The sequence below is a fragment of the Bufo bufo genome, chromosome 6 (genome assembly GCF_905171765.1).
Source record: "Bufo bufo chromosome 6, aBufBuf1.1, whole genome shotgun sequence".
NCBI classification, from domain to species: Eukaryota; Metazoa; Chordata; class Amphibia; order Anura; family Bufonidae; genus Bufo; species Bufo bufo.
This window is the reverse complement of record NC_053394.1, coordinates 324394078-324413936: the sequence shown is the minus strand read 5'-3', so window position 1 is coordinate 324413936 and position 19859 is coordinate 324394078.

Below are 19859 nucleotides of genomic sequence, written 5' to 3'. Positions count from 1 at the left end.
CAAAACTCAACTCGGCCTTGGTGTTCAGATACTGAGCTGAGGAAGCAAACTGAATATTTAATCTGTACATAAAAAAGGCTAACTACAACTCTGGATTAGGCTAAGTATTGTCTTTCCTCTGCTAATTTATTTTACCTTGTTTTTCTTTTTCCCTTAACCAACATTTCCACAAATAAACATTTAATTACCAATAATAAAAATCTTCAATTGTCTGCAGCTTTATAGATGGGAGGGATCATGATCACCTTGAAAAGCAAGATTACTAAGACACAAATAGTTCACTAATAGCACTATTACAGTTATATTTTGTGTCATCTCTGATTAAAAGCAACGGGGTGACTGCTATTATAAAACAACTTTTAATGATAAGATAGTTAAAATGAACCTGTCATGGACCCTCCCATGACAGAGGTTAGAAGATATGAGAGACTGGCTGCTCGCGAGGTTATCTGACAGTCTCTCTGTTTTCACTTGTTGCAGTGTTGTTGTTGGTAATGACCACACCTCTTGTCTCAGGTGCAGCTTGTGGTCATTACTGCTCCTCTATTTAGTCTGGACTCACACTTCATACCATGCGGTTGATATTCTCTGCCTGGAGTTGAAGAGCTGGTGTGTGGTCCTCATCTGAGTTACTGCTCATCCATTTTCTATTGAAGATAAGTGTTCTCCTCTTTGTATTTTGTTGTTCCCATTTGCTCGTTGTTTACTAGGCCTCAGAGAGACGCTGTTTCGTTCATCTGGGAAGAAACCAATAGTCTCAGACGACCCTGTCACTACTCCTGGGGCTATTCAGGGTTACTAGGGCTTAGGTTTACGGTGTATGAATATTCATACTGACAGGAGTTTCCCTTTCCCTAGCCTTAAGGCCTATTTCCTGGTCATTTTCCTTTTGTTGTCATTCTGGTTTTCCTCCCCTCCCCCTTACACCGTGACAGAACCAGAATCAGAACTTAATATAGTTAACCTCATAGATGTACTCAACCCCTATGACAACCAGGGGTATGAGTGGCTTATACAGAGTACACGTCAGTATCCAACCAGCGGAAATGAAAAAAAAGAACTAATTCTTCCTACCGCATCTATTGCTCACTCTTATACAATATTGGCACAATGAGGTAAAAAGAACATACAAGTCTGGATATATGCAAACTTATAATTAAAAAATAATTATATGCAAACTTATAATAAAAAAATAATTACGGTATGAGGGTGTCCATCAGGCATAAACCAGAAGTTGTGCAGGCTTAAATAAGTGCAGGGAGCGGATAGAAATCTGACCCTACAATCACCCTATGGATAACTGCTGCAATGGCCCTAAAAAGCCTAAGCACGGAGCATCCACCCCGAAAAGTGTGACCCCTTCTGGAATCTAATCCTGGCACTAGATAGCCCTAGAAAAGCCCTATCATCTACTCCCTACATGATATGCTTCACAGTCTGCTCAGGCAAAACCATCTACTACCTATAGATGAACTAGATAGTAGTACAAAAGGCTCCAGTAATGCTGCATATGGCAGCTAATCTGGATAGGAAAAACAAGCGCTACATAAATTCTGCATGTGGCAGCAGGACCATACCCTCCAAGCGCTGTTTAAATAAATAAGGGACCAGCTGCAAGCACGCTCAAAGGCACGTCTTCATAGGGGTTGAGTACATCCATGAGGTTAACTATTTTAAGTTATTCTGATTTAGGTTCATTTTAACTATCTTTATCATTAAAAGTTAAGTTTCATTATAGCAGTCACCCCTTTGCTTTGTTGCTGGTGAAGTACCTCCATAGTGGTCATCCTCTGTGGTTCTAGGTTGGATTTTGTGTCACCCCTTATTCCTCACAGAATGTAAGCTCTTGTGAGCAGGGCTGTCAATCCCGTAATACCAATGGTCCATGCCTGCTTCCCTCCCAAGCTGCTGAAATGTTTTGGGTATGGCTGCTCAATGCTGTAGACCTCTTCTGCCCTCTTTTCTTCCTGACTGCTGTCTTTTGCTCCCATAGGGAGCGCACACACACTCTCACACAGTGCACCCTTTTTTTTTTTATAGCAGGCCGCAACGGGGACGAGCCTCCCTAGCATCATTGGTGGCGCTAACCTCTGCCCTGATCTCCCGTGGATCAAAACAGCCGGCAACGGGGAGATGCAGCAGCGGCCGTTCGGGCATCAGAAGCGACGCGGGTTCCGGGAAGCGTGGTAAATATTACCTGTATGCGGGGCCCAGGCATTGGGGAGGCATTATAGGGGTTTTATAACCCCTTCAAAGAAATAAAAGAAACAAAAGGTTTTGTACCAGCAACTTGTGAATATGACTTCTATTGCTCACTCTTATACAATATTGGCACAATGAGGTAAAAAGAACATACAAGTCTGCATATATGCAAACTTATAATTAAAAAATAATTACGGTATGAGTAATGAGTATCAGAAAGCAAGTGTATACAAAAAAAAACGCATTTAAAACACATCACAAATGCAATGCGTTTTTTGAGCCGGCACAACAATACCTAACAAAGAAGAAGAAAATTGAGATTTCTGGAAAAGTATAAATAAATATATACAAGATCGATTTGGAAAACTTGGAGAAATGAAGATGTCAAAAAAGGGAGGAAAGTAAGAAATCCAGTTCGTGTTTTTATGAAGACTGAACAGATGGCTATATAAGTGGGCAGGGTGTCCAAGTGCATGTAGCCACTGAAGAACGAGTTGGTCAAAACTCCAAAACGCATCTGGTGTTTATAGACACACCTGCAAGCCCTGAGACACACTTGCTAAAATCCATGGAAAGTAAATATAAAAAATATCTCTTTATTATTGAGTAATGTGAGTGGGACGCCAGGTACCGACTTCGGGGACTCTGGAGAACGCAGCCGGGAGTAGAGGTAACATTAGCCGAATCAGCTATAGGAAGGAGGAAACAGAGACGAGTGTACCGATCGCCACGTGGGACGCCACGGTTGGTGGGTGTTATCGGCTGGCAGCTAATATCTAACATTGTTCACTGAGGAACAGTACTTTTACTAATATGTCTGAGTGATGCAAAATGAAGACATAACTAAATAATGGACACAATATAATATAAGAGATAGGGCTCATGCACACAACCGTATGGCTTTTTCAGTGTTTTGCGGGCCGTTTTTTGTTTCAGTAGTGTTTACGGTTCCGTTCCGTTTTCCCATTCCGTTTTTCCATATGGCCTATATGGCATTCCATGGCATATCCATATGGCATTCCATATGGCGCTTTCCATTCCGTTTTTCCATATGGCATTACATAGAAAAAATTGGGCTGGGCATAAAATTTCCAATAGATAGTTCAGCAAAAACAGAACGGATACGGAAGACATACGGAGTAGATTCCGCATGTGTTCCTTTTTTTTGCGGACCTATTGACTTGAATGGAGACACAGAACTTGATTTGCGGGCAATAATAGGACATGTTCTATCTGTGAACGGAATGGAAATACAGAAACGGAATGCACACGGAGACACTTAAAGGTAACCTGTCACCAGTTTTATGGTGTCCTAACTAAGGGCAACATAAATAAGTGACAGATTCTCTTAGCACAATGCTGGGTCACTTTCTTTAATTGACCCAGTCAATCTGCCAACATCTTGTATTGAAAAGCTCCAGCTGATAATGATGAGTCATGAATATTCATGAGCTCCTGACTCTCCCCACCCACCTGCTGCTGAATGACAGTTTGTTTCCATATGAACCAGCAGCAGGTGGGCAGGGGAGTGGCTATAGCTCTGAATTAAATATACGCTGGACTCAATGACATCACGCCGGACTCAAATCAGCTCATTAGCATGCGGCATGCGGCATCTTTGTTTGTATATTATGAGATAACCATCTGTCACACCAGTAAGTGAATACATCTAAGGTACTTTTTAGTAGTTAATGATTGTATATAATTAGTTAGATTATAATCAAATATCCACATGACAGGTTCCCTTTAAGTTTTTTTTTCTGACCCATTGAAATGAATTGTTCAGTATAAGTAACGCATACTGAACAAAAAAAACGGGCAGTATACTGAACGCAAAATACGTTTGTGTGCATGAGCCCATACTCAAATGTATCACTTGTGTATTTAATTTGGTGAACTAACCAACAGACTTACAAGTACTACTAATAGTGAACTATTCCTAAAGGAGACATTATCTCTAAAAGGAGACAGAATTCTCGTGGGTTTAACAACTTGTCATTACTTTTAACTGAATATCAGCATATGAAAATGTGTTATTATTTATAACCCAATACCACTATATACAGTTGCAAGAAAAAGTATGTGAACGCTTTGGAATGATATGGATTTCTGCACAAATTGGTCATAAAATGTGATCTGATCTTCATCTAAGTCACAACAATAGACAATCACAGTCTGCTTAAACTAATAACACACAAAGAATTAAATGTTACCATGTTTTTATTGAACACACCATGTAAACATTCACAGTGCAGGTGGAAAAAGTATGTGAACCCTTGGATTTAATAACTGGTTGAACCTCCTTTGGCAGCAATAACTTCAACCAAACTTTTCCTGTAGTTACAGATCAGACGTGCACAACGGTCAGGAGTAATTCTTGATCATTCCTCTTTACAGAACTGCTTCAGTTCAGCAATATTCTTGGGATGTCTGGTGTGAATCGCTTTCTTGAGGTCATGCCACAGCATCTCAATCGGGTTGAGGTCAGGACTTTGACTGGGCCACTCCAGAAGGCGTATTTTCTTCTGTTTAAGCCATTCTATTGTTGATTTACTTCTATGCTTTGGGTCGTTGTCCTGTTGCAACACCCATCTTCTGCTGAGCTTTAGCTGGTGGACAGATGGCCTTAAGTTCTCCTGCAAAATGTCTTGATAAACATCGGAATTCATTTTTCCTTTGATGATAGCAATCCGTCCAGGACCTGACGCAGCAAAGCAGCCCCAAACCATGATGCCCCCACCACAATACTTCACAGTTGGGATGAGGTTTTGATGTTGGTGTGCTGTGCCTCTTTTTCTCCACACATAGTGTTGTGTGTTTCTTCCAAACAACTCAACTTTGGTTTCATCTGTCCACAGAATATTTTCCCAGTGCTGCTGTGGAACATCCAGGTGCTCTTGTGCAAACTGTAAACATGCAGCAATGTTTTTTTTTGGACAACAGTGGCTTCCTCTGTGGTATCCTCCAATGAAATCCATTCTTGTTTAGTGTTTTACGTATCGTAGATTCGCTAACAGGGATGTTAGCATATGCCAGAGACTTTTGTAAGTCTTTAGCTGACACTCTAGGATTCTTCTTCACCTCATTGAGCAGTCTGCGTTGTGCTCTTGCAGTCATCTTTACAGGACGGCCACTCCTAGGGAGAGTAGCAGCAGTGCTAAACTTTCTCCATTTATAGACAATTTGTCTTACCGTGGACTGATGAACATCAAGGCTTTTGGAGATACTTTTTTAACCCTTTCCAGCTTTATGCAAGTCAACAATTCTTAATCGTAGGTCTTCTGAGAGCTCTTTTGTGCAAGGCATCATTCACATCAGGCAATGCTTCTTGTCAAAAGCAAACCCAGAACAGGTGTGTGTTTTTTATAGGGCAGGGCAGCTGTAATCAACACCTTCAATCTCATCTCATTGATTGGACTCCAGTTGGCTGACACCTCACTCCAATTAGCTCTTGGAGATGTCATTAGTCTAGGGGTTCACATACTTTTTCCACCTGCACTGTGAATGTTTACATGGTGTGTTTAATAAAAATATGGTAACATTTAATTCTTTGTGTGTTATTAGTTTAAAGGGCTTCTGTCACCCCACTAAACTCATTTTTTCTTTTGTGTGTACTTATAATCCCTATCCTGCCATATTGCCATACATTATGTTATTAATAATTTTCGTTCAGTGGATTTAGCAAAAAACGTACTTTTATGATATGCTAATTACCTTTCTACCAGCAAGTAAGACGTCATCGGCGCAGCCGCACTGAGGGAGTGCTGAGGAGGCGAGCCTCCTTATCTCAGAGCGCCTGCGCCGAATCAACATAGGCGCACGATTTTTGAAATGCTGACAGAGCTGGCCGGAGGAGGAGATCGCGGCTGGCCCTGTCAATCAACAGAAGGAGGGGGCGGTTTTCTGCGGCTGCTACCAGCAAGTAGACGCCCCACTTGCTGGTAGAAAGGTAATTAGCATATCATAAAAGTAAGTTTTTTGCTAAATCCACTGAACGAAAATTATTAATAACATAATGTATGGCAATATGGCAGGATAGGGATTATAAGTACACAAAAAAAATATATATTAGTTTAGTGGGGTGACAGAAGCCCTTTAAGCAGACTGTGACTGTCTATTGTTGTGATCAGATCACATTTTATGACCAATTTGTGCAGAAATCTATATCATTCCAAAGGGTTCACATACTTTTTCTTGCGACTTTACAATTGTGGTACTTACTGTGGCAATCTTCTGTAGCTGTGTGGATGATAGTTATCAATAACATCAACTATAGACAACTAATTGCAAGGCTGTTACCAGCCTGCATTTGTGGGAGGGGCGTCTGGCTATTTAGTCACCTTCCCTCCGTTCAGCCAGGCGCCCGAGCCTCACGCATCATCAGCGTATCGCGCTCCTTCCTCCGACTAGGGTCTTCACTTCCGGTATTCTGGGTCACGTGCCGCCGACGTCCGCATCGCTACATGCCAGCCTGCCAGGTAATCGGGGCTCAGCCGGCTCCGTTCCAGCCGTGCCTCACGCCCGTCCTGGTCTCCAGCCCTGGGTGCAGGGTTGTGATGCCGCTCTCCCCCAGTATGTTCCACTCTCAGAACTGCGGGCGGCTGGGTTGGGGGGAGCGGCATCTTAGCTTCTGCGATCTGCCGGTCACATGCCGGCTCAGGATGAGTTTTTATAAACACGCTCGTTCAGCATGGTCTGATTCCTGAATCTTACCTGGAATCCGGTTATGCTACTAGGGCTTCCAGCTCAGGAGGTGTTCTCAAATTGTGGTTTTATGATGCAGGCAGTATTCCTGTGTCTCAGGGGGGGCGCAGCTTCATTAGTGCTCTACAACCCACAACAGTTCATCTGCGGTATTAAAAAAAAAACAAGCACAGCCCTTAATATACATGCCCATTTAAACTCAGAGCAGCTATACTTAGGCTGTACAAAAAAAAAAAAAAAAAAAGGGGCAGCATCATAATACCAGAATTTGCAGTTTAGGTGCAAGGGATGTTTTCAATTTACTGTTTTTGACAGCGGGTTTTGTCGTCTCAATCTACTTCTGTCCCATGGTCTTTTCATTTTCCAGGGTCCTTGGTTCACCCATATTTTCAATGTTCCTGGATCGCCCAGGTTGTCAGTGTTCCTGGATCGCCCAGGTTGTCAGTATTCCTGGATCGCCCAGGTTGTCAGTATTCCTGGATCGCCCAGGTTGTCAATGTTCCTGGATCGCCCAGGTTGTCAATGTTCCTGGATCGCCCAGGTTGTCAATGTTCCTGGATCGCCCAGGTTGTCAATGTTCCTGGATCGCCCAGGTTGTCAATGTTCCTGAATCGCCCAGGTTGTCAATGTTCCTGGATCGCCAAGGTTGTCAATGTTCCTGGATCGCCCAGGTTGTCAATGTTCCTGGATCGCCCAGGTTGTCAATGTTCCTGGATCGCCCAGGTTGTCAATGTTCCTGGATCGCCCAGGTTGTCAATGTTCCTGGATCGCCCAGGTTGTCAATGTTCCTGGATCGCCCAGGTTGTCAATGTTCCTGGATCGCCCAGGTTGTCAATGTTCCTGGATCGCCCAGGTTGTCAATGTTCCTGGATCGCCCAGGATGTCAATGTTCCTGGATCGGCCAGGTTTTGTCTGCATTTTCTTAGGGTTTTACATCTATTCTGATGTCGCTTGTTCCTTCCTTTAGATTGGGCAGTTGTTATTTTTCCTTCTCTCCTTCGTTTTCATCTAGGAATTTCGAGGCAATTCCAGGTAAGTCAGCTCAGAGACGGTCACTAGGGTAGGGTTAACTGTCAGTTTGATACTCAAGTCCGTTATTTTTATTAGTTTCCACTTAATCGATCGGGGTTTTTGGAAGTCGTCTTTCCAAATCCGTTCACATTCCGTCAGGTAGGTTCTTTCGTTGGTCACGTTTACACGCTTCAGTCTCTCACTTTCTTTCGGCCGCTTCTACCACTTCCATCTGTGCTTCTTTTTTGTTTTCCGGTAGACTTAAGTTCCCCTTCTTTTCCCAGGTTATCATGTCTCACATGTCCGATATGGAGGACAACCTCTCCATGCCAGGATCATCCGTCTCGAGGCATTATACTGTAGCAACACATCTCTAAGGAGCTGGACTGTGCCAAAGTTAATCGCCGAACTCAATCGCAGGGGGATCCGGCATCCCACGACTGCCCACAAGGCCGAATTATACCGGCTCCTGATGACCACTCCGGGTCCGACAGCTGAGCAGTCCAATAGCGACTCCATCCGGCTGGCTCTAGCTCAGATCCAGTCATCCATCACCGGACTCGTTAGCTCAGTCACGGACATCCAGAATAGGGTCGCGGTCTTAGAATCCAGACCAGCAGCCTCACCGCAATATCCGGGTTCGGCAGTCATTCCTGCCATTCCTCCGGACGTTGCAGGTAGGCCTTCTGTCACCCCCCAAATTGCTCCTTCCCATTTCTTTCCGGAGCATATTAAGAAGGATATCTTGGCAGGCAAGGACGTTAATTTAGCATCCATTTTGATTGCCTCCCAGGATATCTCCGAAAACCGGGTGATTAATTGCGGAGAGGTTTCCGTGGTGTTGAAGGCCAAGGATGCTCGGTTAAATAGGAAGCTGTCGGTTTCCGAGTTCGTCCTGGCCTTCAGCCTCTACAGGGATGTAATATGCTCCGCCCATCCCAATCGCAGGGAAGAACTAGATACTTACTTGTACCGGATTACGGATTTGGGGCACAAGTACGGCGTCTCGGCATTTTACGATTATCATCGTTCGTTTTCTGCCAAAGCCGCCGCAGCCCTGAATCAATTTCAGTTCATGTCCAACTGGGCAGACTTGGACATGGAGTTATTCTGCCGGCACTTCGCAGGTCTGAAGGCTCCCCTGTGTGCCATCTGCCAGTCCATCTTTCATTCCACGGAATGGTGCTCTAATCCGGTGCAAGATCCTCAGTCAGCGCCCACTCCAAGTCCGTCCGGGTCCTCCAGGTCTTCCTCATCATTAGATAAACTGGGTAGGCCCATTGTGTACCTTGGCAGTAGCCAGGTGTGCAATAATTTTAATGCCAAGGGCTGTGCTTTCAATGCGTGCCAGGCACTGCACATCTGCTCCCTTTGTTTTCGGGCCCACCCTCGTCCTTCCTGTCCCAGGAAGTCAGCCAGGGACTCCTGACTAGCCGACCTCAACTTGGAGTTACTGGCTGCACTCCTGCAGGACCACCCAGATCGTTCCTTTGTCGCCTTCTTATTGGATGGGTGCAGAGAGGGATTTCACACCGGCATTATCACGCCCCCTCAGGGTTGCTGGTTGGGCCCCAATCTGCTATCCGCCTCCAGTGACCCTGAGGCGGTGACCACTCTCATTCAGGCAGAGGTCGACAAAGGGTTCGTCATTGGTCCTTTCCTTCAGATCCCATTCCGGTCGTGGCGCATCAACCCTATCGGCCTGGTCACGAAGTCATCTTCAAATAAAAAACGTCTCATTTATGATCTCTCCGCGCCTCATATGTCCTCCATCCCCAGTCTTAATTCACTCATTCCGTCTGAGGAATATTCCATGCAATATTCCTCAGTTGACGAGGCCATCCAGTACATTCTTCAAGCAGGTTTCGGGGCTTGGTTGGCCAAGGTAGATATTGCAGACGCTTTTAAGCTGCTTCCAATACACCCGCAGCTTTGGAAGTACTACGGCATCCAGTGGGCAGATAAATTTTATTTTGCCAACCGGCTTACTTTTGGCTCCAAGAGCAGCCCTTGGCTTTTTGAACAGCTTGCTAAAGCCCTGCACTGGATTCTCAACCATCACGGTGGCTTATCCATGGTCGTTCACTACTTGGACGATTTTCTCCTCATTGAGAGGCCCAGTCAGGTCCCTTCCATTCCCCATTCACTTCTGGATATTTTTTCCCGACTCCAGGTCCCCGTGCCCACGGCCAAGACTGAGGGTCCGGCCACTACAGTCACCTTCCTGGGCATTATTCTAGATACCGTTAGAATGCAAGCTAGCCTCCCCAGCGAGAAGTTGCTCAGGATCCGCTCAGCCATCTCCCGGGCAGTCCAGTCTCACTCGCTGACCAGGGCGGAGCTCCAATCCTTGCTGGGGATGCTTAATTTCGCCACCAGAATTATGCCTCAAGGCAGGGCCTTCCTTTCCAGGTTGCTATGTCTCCTGCCCTCGGCCCCGGAACAAGATTCTGTCGTCCATTTGGACAGCCAGGCCATTGCAGATCTCGACATGTGGAGCAGTTTTCTCGCTAACTGGAACGGCATTTCCTTGTTCGTTCCGCAGTGGGATTCCTCTTCCCCCATGGTTTTCTCCGACGCCGCCGGTTCCTCCGGGTTCGCTGCCATTTTCAGATCTCATTGGCTGGCTGCCGGATGGCCGCCAGAATTAGCCTCGGACTCTGCAGCTCTAAAATATTCCCCCCTTTTGGAACTATATCCCATAGTGGAGGCTGCTCAGGCCTGGGGTCACCTCTGGTCTGACTCTTCCGTGACGTTCGTTACGGATAGCCAGACCTTGGTGGACATCGTCAACAAGGGCAGAGCCCAGTCCCTCAGGATCATGGCGTTATTACGCAAGTTAGTGTGGTTATCCCTCCACCATAATTTTCACATGCGCTGCGTACACATCTCAGGCGAGCAGAATAGGGCTGCGGACGCGCTTTCCCGTGCTAACTTTCCAATTTTCTTTCAGGAAATGCCCGACGCGGATCGGTCAGGCACCCCGGTGTCCCAATTTAGCACCCTCATTCTGGTTTAGATTCGCTCTTAGAGGAGGCCAAGGGCCTGGTCGCCAAATCGTTGTCACGTAATACGGCGAGGAATTATCAGGCTGGCCTAAGGGCGTGTTTGATAAATTCCTCACGGAATCATCCGAGGGGTCAAACACTACGAGATCACCTACATCATGGCCCCTTCCTGGCCTAATGTCACTCGCATCTCTCTCTGTCGTATAGTACCATCAGACTTTATTTACGGCCGGACTTCAACATCACGCTATGGCTGGCCACTCCTCGCTCACAGGTCCTATTTTTCCCCCTCCAAGCTATTAAAGCCACTCTTCGGGGGCAAAAGGAAGGGAAGGGATCCGTGAGCCATAGGCAGCCAGTATCCGGGCCAGTATTGTTCAGGATCTCCTCCTCGTCATTGGATGAGTAATCCTTATTTGCGGCCTCCACTAGCTGATTCTGAAAGCGGCTATGTATCTCGTCTTTTATGGGTACCTCGGCCGGAGAGGTTCTGGCTGGTCCAAATCGAAAAAAAAACACAATCCTCTGAAGAAACATCTGTCATGGGGTCAGGGGCCATTCATACACTCTGCTTCTACCCTCCAACCAAAAACCAATCAGACGGGTCCTCCCCTCTGAAATAGGTTCTACCCGACCTTGAACAATTGGTGCCCAGTTCAAGTGCTGCATCAACTGACAGCACTCATCCAAGGTTCATTAGCCGGACAGTCCACTCTTGCCGCATGCAGGCAAGCCTCTTAACGCACTCGCAATTCATGCTTATATCCGTGCCCTCGCCAGGGTTTAGGCTATGACCCCAAGGTAATTTTCAGGGCACTCATTTCGTTATAGGGCAGCCTCCGCTGACTTCCCGTCATCAGGTGCCCGGCTCTCACGTCATCAGGTCCCATGTGGCGGTGACGATCCTCCTGCTTCTCAGGTATATACCCAATCTCTAACCGAGATATCTCACTGCCTTTCGTTCTCTGGCTTTGTAACTTTGTAAATAAAAGTGTTGTACCTACCTGTTGTTTTTTGCCCCCTTTTCTCACTGGTGTACCCGCGCCCGTGGCTTCCGGTCAATTCAGCCACTATGTTCAGGGCAGGTTTCTCTGCGTACGCGACGTTGTCCTAGCCCTGACCATAAATTGTAAGGCTGTTACCAGCCTGCATTTGTGGGAGGGGCGTCTGGCTATTTAGTCACCTTCCCTCCGTTCAGCCAGGCGCCCGAGCCTCACGCCCCTCCCTCCCGCCCTTTTTTCTCAGGTTTCCATCAGGTATGCCCCCTTTTCCTCACTGGTGTACCCGCGCCCGTGGCTTCCGGCGCAATTCAGCCACTATGTTCAGGGCAGGTTTCTCTGCGTACGCCGACGTTGTCCTAGCCCTGACCATAAATATATAATGCCACCAGCAGACCTACCATGCATACAGCTCCCAGTATAATATTGCCACCGTATGTTATACACTTATTATTATTATTATTTTATTTATTTTTTTGCTTATGATTTTATTTTTAACTATGTTCTAGAACAGGTTTTTATTTATTGCAAATGCAGATGTGAATATTTATCTATTGTAAATGTGGATGTACAATATTAAATACTTATTTAAGAGAAAATTTTCTCTGGATGGTTTCAGGTGCAAAGTGCCTGTCCTAAATATATATAGTATAACTACCTCTTGCACTTGTGACGGGGTGAGTCAAATTGACTAGAGCCACCATATCCATAGCAGCAATACTCCTTTTATTTTATGTTTGAGAGACTGTAAGTGCTGGGTTTTAAGCAGAGCTCCCAGGATGGACTTGCATTTGCTACAGGTGGCATTTATGCCACTCATTCCATACCCAGTCTTCAGAGTTGCCCTGGAAGTACTGAGAGCTTGGTGTGTCTCGAGCACTGGATGCATGTCACTGAGGAATACCTGTGACATACTGTAAGTGAGGGACATGTGTAGGTTGAGCGAACCTGAACTGTAAAGTTCGGGTTCGTACCGAACTTTAGGATTTTTGGACCCCGGACCAAACCTGAACTTTTCAGTAAAAGTTTGGGTTCGAGTTCGGTGTTCAGCTATTTAATGGCGCTTTTTGAAAGGCGCAGAGCAGCTAATCAACAAGCATTTAACTCTTGTGCCCTACTGGCATGGCTGTGATTGGCCAGTGCAGCATTTGACCCAGCCTCTATATAAGCTGGAGTCACGTAGCGCTGCACGTCACTATGCTCTTACTAGTGTAGGGATAGGATGCTGCTGTGTGAGGGGAGAAGATATAAGAAAGAAATCTGTTATCAGAAGTGCTTGTTAACTCAGCGATTTTGTTTTGTGGGTGCAGTGCACCATTTTTTTTACCCTGCCCTTAGCCCCAGTGACACATAAAAGAACTTTTATCCGTCTGTTAGTTAGGTGGGCGTCGAGTGGACACTTTTGTACAAGTTCAGTGCACTAGCACAGCATATGTGCCATCTCTGTGACTGTCAAATACAAGGTTTCAATACTGCCGTATATTCAGGGTTATAAAAACCCACATCTTTTAGCAAGATAAATCCATTTTGGGTCCTTTGCTGGATTTGTGACAGTCAAATACAAGCTGTAAATAATGCAGTTATATCATGGGCATTAAAAAACACCCATTTTGGGCAAGACCTTACATGCTGCATTTGTCACAGCTCAAATACAAGCGTTAGATACTGCTGATTATATTCTGGTATTAAAAAAACACCCATTTTGGGCAAGATAATACATTTGCGGCCTTTGCTGCATTTCTGACAGTCCAATACCAGATGTTAGATACTTGCTGTTATATCTGGTATTAAAAAAAACACCCATTTTGGGCAAGACCCTACATCTGGAGCCTTTGCTGCATTATCTGACAGTCCATACAAGCGTTAGATACGGCTGTTATATTGTGGTATTAAAAAAAACACCCATTTTGGGCAAGATAACACATTTGCGGCCTTGTTGCATTTGTGAAGTTAAATACAAACTTAAAATACTGCAGTTATATTCTGGGTTTAAAAAAACACCCATTTTTATGCAAGAACCTACATCTGGGGCCTTTGCTGCATCTTGCTCACAGTCAAATACAAGCGTTAGACTACTGCTGTTATATTCTGGTATTAAAAAACACCCATATTTGGGCAAGACCCTACATTCTGGGGCCTTTGCTGCATTTGTCACAGTCAAATACAACCAGTTAATACTGCAGTTACATTTTTGGTTGACAAATTAAAAAAATTTGTGACCGTGAAGTAATTGTATAAAATTCGCCTGTCACACTGTTGTGTGACCTGAAGAAATGTTTCCTCTTTATGACACCGGCACTGCCTTACGCTCAGTGAACTTAATTGTTGACTATTGGTGGTTACATTGTCACCTGACATAAACCATCTGTTAGTTTGGTGGGTGAACACAATGAATGAGGAGAGCGTCAAATAAGGGACGTGGCCCCCGTCGTGGTGCTGCTGGTGGAGCTCCTGTTGCATGGAGAGGACGTGGTCGATCTGAGCCAGCTACACGCCCAAGTGAAACACCTTCCTCAGGTGCGAGTAGGCGACAGAACCTTCAGCTTTGTTTGGTAGGGCCGAATGCGGCTCTACGAATGGTGAGGCCAGAACAAGTACAGGCGATAGTAGATTAGGTTGCTGACAGTGTCTCCAGTTCCTTCACATTGTCTCCCACCCAGTCTCCTGCTGAAAGCCAAGCAGTCTGAGCCCCAAGTCATGGAGCAGTCTCTTCTGCTTTTTGATGACTCTGCTAGCAGGGTTTCCAAGAGCCATCCACATAGCCCTGCCCCAGAAGTGGAAGAGATTGAGTGCACCGATGCCCAACCACTTATGTTTCAGGATGAGTAAATGGGAGGACCACCGCAGCACATCTCGGATGATGACGAAACACAGGTGCCAACTGCTGTGGCTTTCTGCAGTCTGCAGACCGACAAGGAGGGCAGGGGTGAAGACTGGGTGGAAGATGATGTGGAGGACGATGAGGTCCTCGACCCCACATGGAATCAAGGTCATGCGACTGACCTGTGTAGTTCGGAGGAAGAGGCTGTGGTCGCACAGAGCCACCAGCACAGCAGAAGAGGGAGCAGGGTGCAAAAGCGGAGTGGCCGTCCCCTAGACAGTATGGCCTGCTACTGCCCACCGCACCAAGGGACCGAGCACACAAAGCCAGCTCCAAGGAGATGCCTGGCGTGGCGAGTTCTTCAGACAATGTACTGACAACAAGACACGATGTGGTTTGCACGCTGTGCAATCAGAGTCTGAAGCAAAGGCATAAACCATTCTAAACATGAGCACAACCTGCATGACAGGCATCTAAGTGCAAAGCACGAGCTGCAGTGGAAGTAGACACCTCAAAAACAAAGAAAGGTCTCTGGCTCCTCCTGCTTCCTCTTCTGATGCAGTCTTGGCCTCTTCACCCATCTCTGGAGTTACAGTGGCACCTGCCACCCCGCAAACAGAGAATCTGCCAGCAACGCCACCACCTGGGTCACCAAGCATCTCTACAATGTCCTATGGAATCGTTCAGCTGTCTATCTCCCAAACACTGGAGCGAAAGAGGAAGTACCCACCTACCCACCCGCGATCCCTGGCCCTGAATGCCAGCATTTTAAAATTACTGGCCTTTGAAATGCTGTCATTCCGTCTGGTGGAGACGGAGAGTCTTAAAAGCCATCCCTTCCCTGCACAACCAAGTGGGGGACAAAATCAGGTGTGCACTGCGCAACGCCATCTGTGGCAAGGTCCATTTAACTACGGATACGTGGACCAGTAAGCACGGTCAGGGATGTTATATCTCCCTAACAGCACAATGGGTAAATGCAGTGGCGGTTGGGCCTGAGGCGGATAGCAGTTTGGCGCATGTCCTTCCACCACCAAGGATTGCAGGGTGCTTCAGTTTGCCACCTGTTGCTTCCTCCTCCGCTTCCTCATCCTCTACCGCCTCCTCATTCGGTCAGCATAACACCTTCACCACCAACTTCAGCACAGCCAGGGGTACACGACAGCAGGCAGTTTTAAAACTTATCTGTTTGTGGGACAAACCCCACACCGCGCAGGAGCTGTGGACGGACATGGATCAACAGACCGATGAGTGATTGGTGCCAGTGAGCCTTAAGCCCGGCCTGGTGGTGTGCGATAATGGGCGAAATCTCGTAGCAGCTCTGGGACTAGCCGGTTTGACGCACATCCCTTGCCTGGCGCATGTGCTGAATTTGGTGGTGCAGAGGTTCCTTAAAAATTACCCTGATATGTCAGAGCTGCTACAGAAAGTGCGGGCTGTCTGTGCGCGCTTTCGACGTTCTCACACTGCTGCTGCTCACCTGTCAGCGCTGCAGCATAACTTCGGCCTTCCCGCTCACCGCATCATATGCGACGTGCCCACAAGGTGGAACTACACCTTGCACATGCTGGCCAGACTGTGCGAGCAGCAGCAGGCGATAGTGGAGTTTTAGCTGCAGCACACACGGGTGAGTCGCTCTGCGGAACAGCACCACTTCACCACCAATGACTGGCCCTCCATGCGACACCTGTGTGCCTTATTGCGCTGTTTTGAGTACTCCACCAACATGGCCAGTGCCAATGACGTTACTATCCCACTTCTATGCCTCCTTGAAAAAACACTTCGGGCAATGATGGAAGAGGATGTGGCACAGGAGGAAGAGAAGGAAGAGGGATAATTTCCAAGGGTTTCAGGCCAGTCATTCACAAGTGGCATCGAGGGTGGGTTCCTGCACCCACAAACGCCAGGTACACAATTGTCCAGCCAGGGCAAAGTTCTGGAGGATGACGAGGTGGAGGATGAGATGGAGGAACCGTGTTCACAGTAGGGTGGCACCCAAACCAGCTCATGGCCATCACTGGTGCGTGGCTGAGGGGATACAGAGGACACAGACGATACACCTCCCACAGAGGACAGCTTGTCGTTGCCTCTGGGCAACCTGGCACACATGAGCGATTACATGCTGCAGTGTCTCCGCAATGACCGCCGAGTTGCCCACATTGTAACTTGTGCTGATTACTGGGTGGCCACGCTGCTGGATCCCCGTTACAAGGACAACGTCCCGTTCTTAATTCCGTCACTGGAGAGTGATCGTAAGATGCGCGAGTACAAGCGCACGCTGGTAGACGCGCTGCTGGTTGCATTCCCACCTGACAGTGGGGGGGACAGTGGAAGCACAGGCGAAGGCAGAGGAGGAGGAAGAGGTTGCCAACACAGCTGGGGCACCGCCAGCACCAGCAGAAGCAAGGTTAGCATGGCCTGAAATGTTGGAAAAGCTTTGTCAAGCACGCCACAACAACCAGCACCACCAGCTGATGTGGAACGTCTTAGCATGAAGCAGCCTTACAGCAACATGGTGGAGCAGTATGTGTGCACACACCTACACGTACTGAATGATGGGTCTGCCCCCTTTAACTTCTGGGTCTCCAAATTGGGCACATGGCCTGAGCTTGCCTTTTTACGCTTGGAGGTGCTGGCCTGCCCTGCAGCCAGTGTATTGTCTGAACGTGGGTTTAGCAGGCTGCAAGGGGGCATTATCACAGACAAGGCATGGATTCCACAGTGACTTGTCCGTAACTGTGCAGAATAGACATGTCTACTGGCTCTTACCCAGCCATTGTTATACTCTAGCGCAATTGCTCATTTTTGTATTTTTGGATATTTCCCATCTTTTGGGGTGTACCTAATTTAACCAAAAACAAACAAAGAAAAAAATTAAAACAAAAACCAGTGTTGGCTACCTCCTCCGCTTCCTCCTACAACCGTTACATCGACCGCCTCCTCAACCTCCTACTAAGTATGGACCTCCACCTCATAGATCAAGATTATTATTTTTCATTTTTACGTATTTTATTTTATTTTAAGTCATTTCACTAATTTGTCTGATACATTGTTGGATGACATATCCCAAATTTTTGTCTGTGATATACCCCTGCTCTACATTGTGGACAGGTAAATACATTTCACAAATTCGTCTGTTACATTGTTGGGTGACATTCCCAAATTTTTGGCTGTGATATATCCCGCTCTACCTAGTAGAAAGGGAAATACATTTCACTAATTTGTCTGTTACATTGTCGGGTGAAATTCCCAAATTTTTGGCTGTGATATTCCCCTGCTCTACATTGTGGACAGGGAAATACATTTCACTAATTTGTCTGTTGCATTGTCGGGTGAAATTCACCAATTTTTGACTGTGATATACCCCTGCTGTACCTAGTGGACAGGAAATACTGTACATTTCACTAATAGCGTCTGTTACATTGTTGGGTGAAATTCCCAAATTTTTGGCTGTGATAGACCCCTGCTCTACATTGTGGACATGGAAATACATTCAATATTTGTCTGTTACATTGTCGGGTGAAATTCACTAATTTTTGGCGTGTGATATATCCCCTGCTCTACCTAGTAGACAGGGAAATACATTTCACTTAAGTGGCTGTTTTCATTGTCGGGTGAAATTCAAACTATTTTTGGCTGTGATATACCCCTGCTCTACCCATGGACAGGGAAATACATTTCACTAAACCTGTCTGTTACATTGTCGGGTGAAATTCACATATTTTGGCTGTCCCATACCCCCTGCTCTACCTAGTGGACAGGGAAATACATTTCACTAATTCCTCTGTTAAATTGTTGGGTGAAATTCACAAATTTTTGGCTGTGATATACCCCTGCTCTACATAGTGGACAGGTAAATACCGTTCACTAATTTGTCTGTTAGATTGTTGGGTGACATTCACCATTTTTTGGCTGTGATATACCCCTGATCTACATAGTGGACAAGGAAATACATTTCACTAATTTGTCTGTTACATTGTTGGGTGACAAATGCTCATCTTTTGCGCTAGAAAGTACATTTGCGGCCTACACTGCATTTTGGACAATACGAATGGTGAGGCCAGAACAAGTACAGACTATAGTAGATTGGGGGGCTGACAGTGCCTACAGTTCCTTCGCATTGTCTCCAACCCAGTCCCCTGCTGAAAGATCAGAGTTGGCACCTATACCCCATGGCCATCTGTCTTTCAACTCACCCCCTTGCAAATCAGGCAAGCAGTCTGAGCCCCAAGTCATGCAGCGGTCTGTTAGGCTTTTTGATGACTCTGCTGGCAGGGTTTCTATGGGCCATCCACATAGCCCTGCACCAGAAGCGGAAGAGATTGAGTGCACTGATGCCCAACCACTTATGTTTCAGGATGAGGACATGGGAGGACCAGTTCGGAGGAAGAGGCGGTGGTCGCACAGAGGCACCAGCACAGCAAAAGATGGAGCAGGGTGCAAAAGTGTCTGTTACATTCTTGGGTGACATTTTACCATTTTTGCCATGAATAAACCCCGGCTCTGCATAGGTGACAGGGACCTAAATTTCAAAAAATCGTCTGTTACACTATCAGGTGACATTTTACCAATTTTGCCGTATACAAACCCCTGCTCTGCATAAGTGACAGGGACCTAAATTTCAAAAAATCGTCTGTTACATTGTCAGGTGACATTTTACCAATTTTGCCGTATACAAACCCCTGCATAGGTGACAGGGAGCTAATTTTTGTAAAATCGCCTGTTCAATTGGTGGGTGACATGAACCCCTGCTCTGCATAGTTGAGAGGGACCGAAATTTAAAAAAATCGTCTGTTCCATTGGTGGGTGACATTAACCCATTTTTGCAGATGAAAAACCGCTGCTCTGTATAGGTGACAGGGACTTAAATTTCTAAAATTCGTCTTTAATTGACACGCGCCCCCTCCTTTCATTCGATCCTTCCGCTTTAACAACTTGTTCCACATTTCTGCTCAATCACATTTCAGCCATTGACCTCCCTTGGATGTGTTATCCCTTTCTCACGCTACCTCTCCGGCGTGGAACCCTGATTCCCCGCTACCCGTGATCACCATGGTAGGCGCAGAAAAGAACATCGAAAGCTGATAGACAAGATATCCAATTGGATCGTGGACG